This window comes from Mobula birostris, chromosome 4 (genome assembly GCF_030028105.1).
Source record: "Mobula birostris isolate sMobBir1 chromosome 4, sMobBir1.hap1, whole genome shotgun sequence".
Lineage (NCBI taxonomy): Eukaryota > Metazoa > Chordata > Chondrichthyes > Myliobatiformes > Myliobatidae > Mobula > Mobula birostris.
The window spans coordinates 13,038,584-13,050,699 of NC_092373.1; the positions used below are offsets into that span (position 1 = coordinate 13,038,584).

General features: G+C 42.4%; 1 long non-coding RNA gene across 1 annotated transcript; it reads right to left on the reverse strand.

Moving 5' to 3' along the window:
• Positions 1 to 2,885: 2,885 nt before the first annotated feature.
• Positions 2,886 to 4,499, reverse strand: LOC140195850 (uncharacterized). The gene is made up of 3 exons (XR_011885553.1): positions 4,231 to 4,499; positions 3,076 to 3,114; positions 2,886 to 2,964 (listed from the first exon to the last, which is right to left on the reverse strand). It is a non-coding gene; the product is annotated as an uncharacterized lncRNA (long non-coding RNA).
• Positions 4,500 to 12,116: the final 7,617 nt, after the last annotated feature.

Consider the following 12,116-nt stretch of genomic DNA (forward strand, 5'->3'; position numbering starts at 1 on the left):
TATCAAAATATGTGTATGTCACCATTTACTACCCTGAGATTCATTTTCTTGTGGGCATTCACAACAGAACAAAGAAATACAATAGAATCAAAGAAAAACCACAAAGACTGACAAACAACCAATGTGCAAAAGAAGACAAACATGCAAATGCAAAAGAAAACAAACAAATGAATTATACTAAGAATAAGAGAACACGAGTTACCGAGTCCCTTTGAAAGCCAGTTGTGGAATCAGCGCATTGTTGGTATGAGTGAAGTTATCCATGCTGGTTCCAATGCCTGATGGTTCAAGGGTAATAACTTCTTGAACCTGATGTTGTGGCACCTAAGGGTCCATACAGATCATTTCATCATATCAGTACGTTATGGTAGTACAATAGAAAGGAATAAGAGTGTTGAATCCTCAATAACTGAATCTAACTTTTACCAATAATAGACCATAAGACATCATGGCTGATCCATTTCCCTTTCAAGCCCACTCTCCTGGCTTCTCCCTGTAACCATCCACACCCTCACTAATCAAGAACCGATCTACCTTTGCCTTAAGTACACGAAAGGACTTTGACTTTTTGGCCGGATGTGAGCCAGCTTTTGTCTGGATCTATTTTTGAAAAAGAACGTCATATCGGCAATTTTCCAATCCACAGGCACATCTCCAGCATCAGAGATTTTTGTCAGATTGCTGCCAGGGCATCCACTATCAGGTAATAATTATATTCAGGATCCTAGGATGAAAGTAGTTTAGAGCCTGCAATAGAACACAATGGACCCCCTCTTGTACTACCATGAATTTGTCTCTGATTGTGTCTCTTTGCACTAGTGGTGTGTTTTGCATTCTCTTTCTTCACTGCCTTGTATAATTTATGCTCCGAATCTACATGCCTATGATGGTGTCGCAAGCAAGCTTTTCATTGTACCTGTACCTTACTGTACTGTGCACATGACAATAAACCTAACTTGATCTCTTTTATTAGTACTGCGACTCCATTTAACTCTTGCCATGATTTCATGGTGTTTGCCTTTGCATATTCTGTTGTGTATTTATTATTTCCGTAATTTTGTGTAACCTTGTATACATATTGTTTGATTAAACAGAAGTGTTCATTTATATAAGTCACTGTATTATATGTATAAACACGTGAATTGCATACATCATCACACTACCACATGATGTGTACACACCTCACTTAAAGTGAAATATGAAGTTAGACTATCATTTTGGACTCCCATGGGTTTCTTTGAATTAGTTTATTGTTTTGCAATTTCAAAATCTAACATATTCCACTGATCTTTCTCTCATTTCTTCTTTTGTCTCTCTCCTCTTATACTCTCTGCTTAGGCAGACATCCCACCCTGCAAAAACTCTTTTCAGGGAGATAGCACCCCCACCCCCCGCAACGCCATATCCCCCCCCCCACCAGCCGACCTCCACGGGTGCATGGGACATTTGATTATGAAAGAACACAACAATTTATTTGACACATATTGAAACTATTTATACACACACACACACACACATATATTCTTTGTTGAGTATTTTGTTGGCAATCTCAATGCTAACACAAATAGCTTTTCTATTTCTTTTGCAAACTTTCCTTGTACTGTGATGTGGCTCTGCTGAAAAGAACTGTGAAATACTTGAGCAGCCTTCCCTGCGATTAGCCTCCCTAATATGTTGTGGTCCCTAAAAGAAATAAAAACATAAGGTGTATCCCTATTATATTGTCCTATGCAATACTTTGTTTAGTGATTTTGTCTAATCTGTAAACCAATCTGTAATCTGGGTATATGCAGAAAATGTGACATTAAAATACAATATGTACTTATATATTATCATGGAGTGGTTTTTAAATTCTATTACAAATTTAAGCACGTCTACAGGGAGTTTGGCCTGATCACGTAGGACATCAATAGAGTAGCTCCTTAGCAACTAGCCAGCTAGTTTAAATAATGTTAGCTATGCTAATGAATGAATGACACCTGTTAAACTCACCTCAACATGTCTTTTACAGTCATTTGGGCAATAGAAAAGTCACTGTTGCAAACAGTGCAGTGAGCAACACTGTCCTATTAGGCAGGGGTACACTTTAGTATAGTCTGGGGTGACGTGCGTTTTATATTTTCTTTTTTTGAAACACTTTGCCATGGCGGCGCAGGACACGAAACTGAACTGATGGAGACACAGAGGTCGACTGTAAAGCCCGCCCACAGGGAAAACTGATAGGTCTACTTAGCACAAAGAGAGACCAACCAGGATGCTCGCTCCCTCTCCCTCTCCCTCTCATTTCCGGGATATTGTATATAATTTGGGGGCATCAGGGAGCTGCTATTAATATGCGGTGGACTCCTGGAACTTCCGGGAGAGGTGGGATGTCTGGCTTAGGTTCCCATATCCCTGCCATTCCAGGTTAAACTCATCCCAATAGCACTAGCAAACACCCCCACGAGGGCACGGCTCTCCGGTGAGCTGCTGTGCATCTACAGGTCCCACTATTTCTCATATTTAAAGCCCTCAGTATTGCACCACCTCTTCAGCCACACATTCATCTGGTCTACACCCCTATTCTTGTATTTACTAGTGTGTGTGTGGCACCAAAGTAATTCTGAGATTGGACAGGTATGGGCCAAATTGAGGCGGTAGTGCCCAGGCCTGAGAGTGAGAAAAGACCTGAGGTTTGGACAATTTAAGACAGGGGCAGATTGGAAAATTCAGGGTTTCGAAGGACGTGCCGGTTCAGCGTGCTGCTCTGCGACGTTAACTCACCTCTGCACCGAACTGAGGCTGTGGCCTGCAACTAATGGTCGCCTGAGTCACCTGCTGTGGTGACTGGCCTCGGGGCTGTGGACTTCAGCGGCTTTCTTACCTGTATTGCTTGCATGATTTATTTTTCCTTTCTGCACTTTGGGTGCTTGACAGTCTTCAATTTTTAATGGGTTCTATTGGGTTTCTTTGTTTTATGGCTGCCTGTAAGGAGACAAATCACAAGGTTGTATGTAGTATATATACTTTGACAATAAATGTGCATTGACTTTGAATTTAGCGCTGAATCAATTTTGCATTGACACAGAAGCCTACCATGACCTGTGGCTGTTCATGGTCTCCCTTCAGGATACTCTGCAGTGCAAAATAGAACACAGAAGATAGAATATTAGCAAACAGTACAAGCCCTATCGCTCACAATGTTCTACCAGCCTTTTAACCGACTCAGAAATCAATCTAGTCCTTCCCTTCCACAAAGGCCTCTACTTTTCTGTCATCCATGTCTACCTAAGAGTTTCTTAAAAGTCCTTAATGTACCTGCCTCTAGACACTTACCATTCTGTGTGTGTAAACAAAATTTTTAAAAAATCAATAAAACTAAATGTGACATCTCCCCCCCCCCCCCCCCCCGCCCGCCACAAACCTTTCTCCACTCAAGATATCCTCTATTATTAGCTGTTGCCGTTCTGGAGAAAAAAGCTGACAGCCGTTCACTCAATTTCTGCCTCTCATCATCTTGTACACCTGTATCAAGTCACCTCATGTCCTCCTTTGCTCCAGAAAAAAAAGCTTTAACTTGCTGTATCTTTCCTCACAAGATCTTCTCTGGTACTGGCAGGATCCTGGTAAAATGGTTTCAAGGCATCCCTGAACTTAATATTAGGGAGTCAATATACCATCTTGGAGCGATTCTTGTTGCTGAAAAATGCCAGCATGTGTGCTTGCAATGGAACTTTAGCACTACCAATCTGTCAGAGAGTCACATCTGCACTTATGGGGATGTTACGTTGGTGCTGGAGGCATGGCAACACGTGCAGGCTGCCTCCAGCACAAATCCGACTGCGTTGGTCATTGATGCAAATGATGGATTTCACTGCATGTTTCATTGTACATGTGACAAATAAAGATCACTGATTATAAAATTAATCTTTGTAGAAACATTGTGATCCATGAAACAGGCTCTTTTGGTGATGATGATGATTATGAGGACACGCAGTCCCCTTTTATTGTCATTTAGTAATGCATGCATTAAGAAATGATAAAATGTTTTTCCAGAATGATATCACGAAAAACACATGACAAACCGACTTCAAAACTAACAAAAACCACGTAATTATAACATATAGTTACAACAGTGCAAAGCAATACCGTAATTTAATAAGAACAGACCAAGGGACAGTAAAGTCTCAAAGTCTCTCGAAAGTCCCATCGTCTCACGCAGACGGTGAACCTCCAGCACCGCCAACTTACCGATGCAGCATCCTGGAAGCATCCGACCACAGTCCAACTCCGAGTCAGTCTGAAAAACTCCGAGCCTCCGACCAGCTCTCCGACACCGAGCACCGAGTACCATCTCTGCCGAACGCTTTGACCCCGGCCCCGGCAACAGGCGATATGCAAAGCCGAGGATTTGGGGCCTTTGTCTCCGGAGATTCTCGATCGCACAGTAGCAGCGGCAGCGAAGCGGGCATTTCAGAAGTTACTCCAGATGTTCCTCTGCACTCCTCATGGCTGCCTCCATCAAATCCGGATTGTGCACGGCCCCTAGTTACACATAATCGATATTCATTTGAAACGGTTGAATTCTGTTCCAGCCTCAATCTTCTGCATTCTCCCCATAACTTTTATCCCTCTTACCGATCAGGAAACTGTTAATCTCTGTATTAATGTCATCTGCACAGCCATCTCTGGCAATGAATTTCAAAGATTCATCACACTCTGGCTGAAGGAATTCTTCCTCAGCTTGGTTCTTAAGGGTTCTGAGGCTGTGCCATGTTGTCCTAGACTCATCCACTACACTAAACATTCTCCCAGGATTTTCATTATCCAGTAGATTTCTATACAAGTTCACCCAGCGTCCTCCTGAATTCGATTCTCAACCCAGAGGCATAAAGCTTGGCTCATATATTAAGCATTTCACTCCTTGGGTCATTCTTGTAAGACCATAAAACTATGAGACATGGAAGCGTAATTGGCCCATTTCACCCAACAAGCCTGCTGCACCATTCTATTATGCCTATCATATCACTCTGAACCCCATTCTCCTGCCTTAGAGTCATAGAGAAGTACAGCACAGAAACAGGCCATTCAGCTCATCTAGTCCATGGTGAAAACATTCAAACTGCTTATTCCCATTGACCTACACTGGGGCCATAGCTCTCCATATCCCTGCTAACAATGTATTTATCTAAACTTCTCTTAAACGTTGAAATTGAGCAAACCTATACTTCTTGCCGCATCAGAAAAGCACCCTACGTAATCAGAGACCCGCTCACCCTGTGCTTTCATTGAGTAATTATTGATACATTTATAAATCAAGAAACTATCAAAAACAGCTTCTAATATACCTAATGACTTGGCCTCCACAGCCATCTGTGGCAATAAATTCCTTGAATTCACTACACTCTGGCTAAAAAAATTCCTCTTCATCTCTGTTCTAAAGGGCTGTCCTTCTATTCTGAGACTGTGCTCTCTAATCCAAGACTTCCCCCACTATAGAAAGCATCCACTCCACAACAACTCTGAGGTTATGCCATAGAGAATCAGCAACTCCTTTGCTTGCATTTTTGGAGACAGCTCTATTTCCATCTTTAGTATCTTTATTTTTCCCTTTCAGATTTCTTTTGAAGTCCCTGACCTGGAGTTACATGTTGACTAAGCTTCTTTGTGGGTATGGGACCTTGTATTCGGGGTTTCACAACTGGCTGCTGTTCGGCACGCCAAGGGCGCAGCCTAGGAGCTCAGCTGGTCTTCAGAGGGCTGAGATCTCGTGGCTCTGGAGACGGACAGATTAAAGGTTGGTGTCCGGGCAGGAGATTGGTGTCTCGTGGGAGATGAAAGATCTAAGGCTGTGTACCCAGAGACCCGAGATCTTTGGGCACAGAGCTCAGAAAAAGTGACACAATGGACTTTTAACATTGTAAACCAGTGAGTTGCTTGTTATGTCTCCCCTCTCGCTGTGAAACAGAGACATTTCTTTCTCCCTTATTAGGGAGAGAGAAAGTCTATTGTATATCGAATACCAGGGGAACGTGCAGTCTTTGGGGTACTGCAAGTCTGTGGCTTTGCTGTTGCTTTACTCACACTTGAGTGCTCGGTGGTGAGTGCCGATGCTTTTTTTTCTGGTGGGGTGTGGGGGGGATTGCTGCTTACGTGTGGGACGGAGGGGAGCTGGGGCAGACTTAGGGGTTCCAACATTTAACAGTCATTCATTCTTTGGGGGCACTCCTCTGTTTTTTGTGGATGGTTGCAAAGAGAAACCATTTCAGGATGCATATTGTATGCATCTCTCTGACGTTAAATGTACCTTTGAAACCTTTGAAATCTATCTAGGCCTTTCAATACTCAACAGGCTTCAATAAGATCACCCCTCATTCTTCAAATCTCCAGCAACTACAGGCTCAAAGCAATCAAATGCCCCTCACACATTAAGCCTCTCATTTCCCAGATCATTCTCACAAGCCTCCTCTAGATTCTCTCCAATGCCAACACATCCTTTCTGAGATAAAGTTCCATAAGATACAGGAGCACAATTAGGCCGCTTCGCCTATCCAGTCTGCTCTGCCATTTCATCATGGTTGAAATTTTATCTTCACCTCCACTGTGTCAGGGTTTTACACCATTTGATAGGCTTCAATGAAGACCATAAAACATAGGAGCAGAATTAGGCCATTCAGCCCAACAAGTCTTCTCCGCCATTCCACCGCGGCTGATCCCAGATCCTACTCGAACCCGTACAGCTGCCTCCTCACCTTATCCGTTGATCCCCTGACCAATCAGGAAACTATCAACTTCTGTTTTAAATACACCCATGGACTTGGCCTCCACCGCAGTCTGTGGCAGAGCATTCCACAGATCCCCTGCTCTCTGGCTAAAAAGATTTCCTCCTTATCTGCGTTTCAAAAGATCACCCCTCAATTTTGAGGCTTTTCCCTCTAGTTCTGGACACCCCCACCATAGGAAACATCTTCTCCATGTCAAACTTTTCGAGTTCTTTCAGCACTCGGTAGGCTTCAATGAGATACCCCCGTATTCTCCTAAATTCCGGTGAGTACAGGCTCAAAGCTGCCAAATGCTCCTCATATGTTAACCCCTTCATTACCAGAGTCATCCTCGTGAACCTCCTCTGGACTCTCCAATGACAACACATCCTGTCTGAGATATGGGGTCCAAAACTGTTGACAACACTCCAAGTGCGGCGTGACCAGTGTCTTATAAATGCTCAGCATTTTCTCCTTGCTTTTATATTCTATTCCACTTGAAATAAGTGCCAACATTGCATTTGCCTTCTTTGCCACAGACTCAACCTGTAAATTAACCTTCTGGGAGTCTTGCACAAGGACTCCTAAGTCTTTCTGCACCTCTGATGTTTGAATTTTCTCCCCATTAAGATAATAGTCTGCATTATTGTTCCTTTTACAAGAATACATTAATCATACATTTCCCAACACTGTAATCTATCTGCCACATTCTTGTCCATTCTTCCAGTGTTTCTAAATTCTGCTGCAAGCATATTGCTTCCTCAGAACTACCTATCCCTCCACCTATCTTCGTATCATCCACAAATTTAGCCACAAAGCCGTCAATTCCATTATCAGAATCATTGGCAAACAATGTGAAAAGTAGCAATCCCAATATTGACTCTTGAGGAACACCATTAGCAGCCAACCAGAGAAGGCCCCCTTTATTCCTACTCAGTGCCTCCTGTCTGTCAGCCATTCCTCTATCAATGCCAATATCTTTCCTCTTCAGACATAGGATTTTATCTTGTTACATCGCCTCGTGTGGCACCTTTCAAATACTTTCTGAACATCTAAGAACATGACATCCACTACCTCTCCTTTGTCCACCCAGCTTGTCACTCTAAGAACTGCAATAGATTTGTCAGCCAAGATTTCCCTTTACAGAAACTATGCTAACTTCGATTTATTTTTTTTTAGTCTCCAAGTACCTTGAAATAATAGACTCCAACACTTTCCCAACCACTGAGATTTGGCCAACTGGCCTATAGTTTCCTTTCTTTGCCTTCCTCCCTTCTTAAAGAGTGGAGTGTCATTTGCAAACATCCAGTCCTCTGGGACCATGCCTGAATCAAGTGATTCTTGAATGATCATGGCCAATGCATCCAATATCTCTTTATCAACCTTCCTCAGGTATCTGGGATATAGTGTATCTGGAGCAGCTGACCTATCCACCAAAAGATCTTAGAGTTTGCCCAGCACATTTTCCTTTGGAATAGCAATGATACTCAATCCTGCTCCCTGACACTCACGAACCTCTGGCACACTACTGGTGTCTTCCACTGAGAAGATTGATGCAATGTACTCATTAAGATCATCTGCCATTTCTTTGTTCCCCATTACTACCTTACCAGCATCATTTTCCAGTGGTCCAATAAAAAACTCCAAACTCCCCTTTACTCTCCAAATGAATGAAAAAAAAAACTGACAATATCCTGTTTCATATTATCAGCTAGTTTGTCCTCATCGTTCATCTTTTTCCTTCCTATAGCATTTTTAGTTGCCTTTTGTTGGGTTTTAAAAACTTCCCACTCACTTTTGTTACCTTATATGCCCTTTCACCGGCTTTTATGCAGTCCTTAAATTCCCCCATCAGCCATGGTTGCCTTGCCCTAGCCCTGCTGTTTGAGAACTTTTCCTTCTGTGGGTCATATCCATCCTGCACCTTATGAACTATTCCCAGAAACTTCAGCCATCTCTGCTCTGTTGTCATCCCCACCAGTATCCTCCTCCAATCCACCTGGGCAAGCTCCTCTCTCATGCCTCTCTAATTCCCTTTATTCCATTGCAATAACGATAACTGTGACTTGTGCTTCTCCCTCTCAAATTCCAGTATGAATTCAATCATATTAGGATTACTGTCCCCTAAGGTTTCCTTTGTGTTAAGCTCCCTCATAAGACCTGGGTTATCACTCAATAGCCAATCTAAGATAGCCTTTCCTCCAGTAGGCTTAAGCACAAGCTGCTCGAAGAAGCCATCTCATAGGCATTCAACAAATTCCCTCTCTTGTAGTCTAACACCAACCAAATTTTCCCAATCCCCTTGAATACTGAGATCCCCCATTACAATTGTGACATTACCCTTATTATATGCCTTTTCCAGCTCCCTTTGCAATCTCAATCCCACATCTTGGCTACCTTTTGGGGGCCTATATATGATTTCCATTATGTGTTTTTTTTAACACTTGCAGTTTACTAACTCCACCCACAAAAATAAAACATTCTCTGACTTTATGTCACCTCTTTCTAAAGATATAATTCCATCTCTTACGAACAGAGCCACACCACTGCCTATGCCTTTCTGCCTGTCCTTTCAATACAAAGTACATCCTTTGATGTTAAGCTCCCAACTATGGCCTTCTTTCAGCTGCGACTCAGTGATGCCCACAACACCATACTGACCAATCTCTAATTGCGCCATGAATTCGTCCACCTTATTCTGAATGCTGCATGCATTGAAATACAACACTTTTAGACCTGCATCCTTTGTGCCCTATTGAATTTTGCTTCTGTGGTACAATTTAACTCTTTGCTCTTGTCTACATTTGAATCCAATCATTGGTTTGTCCTTCCTTACATTAATGTTACATCCATCATCTATTTGTAGACCTGCTGGCTCATCCTTAGCTCTATCATTCTGTTTCCCATTCCCCCGCCATATTTGTTTAAACCACTCCCAACAGCTCGAGAAACTTCAGCCATCTGCCCGTAAGAATATTCTTCCTCCTTGGATTCACATGCAACCCGTCCCTTTTGCACAGGTCACACATGCCCCAGAAGAGGTCCCACTTATCCAGAAATCTAAATCCCTGCCCCCCACTCCAATTCTTCAGCTATGCATTTATTTGACCCCTCATTCTATTCCTAACTTCACTGTCGTCTGGTACAGGCACCAACACTGAGATTACCACCCTTGAGGTCCTTCTTCTCAGATTCTTTCCTAACTCCCTGTATTCTGTTTTCAGGACCTTCTCCATTTTTCTACCTATGTTATTGGTACCAACAGGTACCATGACTTCTGGCTGCTCACCTTCCCTCTTCAGGACATTGTGGATGCATTCAGGAACATTGAGGATCCTGGCGCATTTCACCCCTCTAGTCCCAGAGACATCCGGCACTCTTTGCATGACAAGCTTTTCAATGCAGGAATTATTTTTCCAAACCTATTTTAACCCTCTCCAGTTTCAGCACATCCTTTCTAAGATAAGGAGCCCAAACTTGCTCACAATATTCTAAGTGAGGCCTCCGCAGTGCTTTATAAAATCTCAACATTACATCCTTGCTTTTATATTCGGGTCCTCTTGAAATGACAGCTAACATTGTTATTTGCCTTCCTCGCCTCAGACTCAACCTGCAAATTAACCTTTAGGAAATCCAGCACAAGAACTCTGAAGTTCCTCTGTGCTTCAGGTTTTTTGTATTTTCTCTCCATTTAGAAAATAGTCACCCCTACAATGTCTTCTACCAAAGTGCATGACCATACACTTCCCAGCATTGTATTCCATCTGCCATTTCCTTTGCCCATTCTGCTAATCTAAGTACTTCTGTAGCCTCTATACTTTGCAACAAAGCTATCAATTCCACCATCCAAAATCATTCAAATCAGTGACATAAAACGTAAAAAGAATCTGTCCCATCACAGACTCCAATGGAACACCACTAGGTACCATCTGCTGACCAGAAAAGGCTCCCTTTAATCCCACTCTTTGCCTCCTGCCAATAAGCCACTGCTTTGCCCATGCTAGATTCTTTCCTGTAATACCATTGACTTATTAAGCAGCCTCATGTGTGGCACCTTGTCAAAGTCCTTCTGTAAATCCAAGTACACAATATCAACTGACTCTCCTTTGTCTATCCTGCTTATTATTTCTTCAAAGAATTCTAACAGATTTGACAGGCTAGAGTTTTCCTTGAGGAAATCATGCTGACCATGGCCTCTTTCATCAGGCAACCTGAGACCTCTTCCTTAATTTATAGGATTATAGCTGGGAGCTAAATGTTCAAGCATACAAATTGTATCAAAAGGACAGGGAGGAAGGCAGAGGGAGTGGTGTAACTCTGTTGGGATCAAATCAAATCAAATCATTAGAAAGAGAACACATAGGGTTGGACCACGTTGAATCATTGTGGATAGAGCTTATTCGCAAAAGTAAGAAGACCCTGATAGGAGTTATATACAGACCCTCAAACAGTAGTAAGGATGTGGCCTACAAATTACAACAGAAGGTTGAAAATGCACGCCAAAAGGGAAATGTTACAACAGTGATTGCTTGTTGTTTCCATTCTTCTGCCTTTCTCCCTTCCTGAGGAGTGGAGTGACATTTGCAATTTGCCAGTTTTGCTGAACCATTCCAGAATCCATTGATTCTTGAAAGATCATCACTAATATCTCCACGATCTCTTCACCCTCCTCTTTTAGAACCCTGGGGTGTACACCATCTGGTCCAGGTAACTTATCTACCTTCAGACCTTTTAGTTCTCCAAGAACCTTCTTTCTAGTAATGGTAACTTCATACACTTTATGCCTTCGGACACCAGGAACTTCCACCATACTGATAATGTCTTCCACAGTGAAAAGTGACACAAAATACTTAGACAGTTCATCCACCATTTTGTTGTCCCCCATTACTACCTCTCTTTTTTTTCCCACTTTATGTACCTGAAGAATCTTTTGGTATCCTCTTTAGTATTATTGGCTAGCTAACTTTCGAAGTCCATCGTTACCTACTTAATGACTTTTTTTAGTTGACTTCCGTTGGTTTTTAAAAACTTCCCAATCCTCTAACTCCCCACTAATTTTTGTTCCAATATATGCCCTCTCTTTGGCTTTTATGTTGGCTTTGGCTTCCCTTTTAGCCACGGTTAAGTCATCTATCCTTTAGAATACTTCTTCTTCTTTGGGATGTATGTACCCTGTGCCTTCTGAGTTGTTTCCAAAAATTCCAGCCATTGTTGCTCAGGCGTCACCCCTGCCGGTGCTGTTTTCGAATCAATTTTGTCCAGCTCTCTCTCCTGCCTTTGTAATTCCCTTGATACACCTGACTTTAGCTTCTCCTTTTCAAATTTCAGGGTGAATTTGATCATATGATGATCACTTTACCCTAAAGGTGCTTTTAC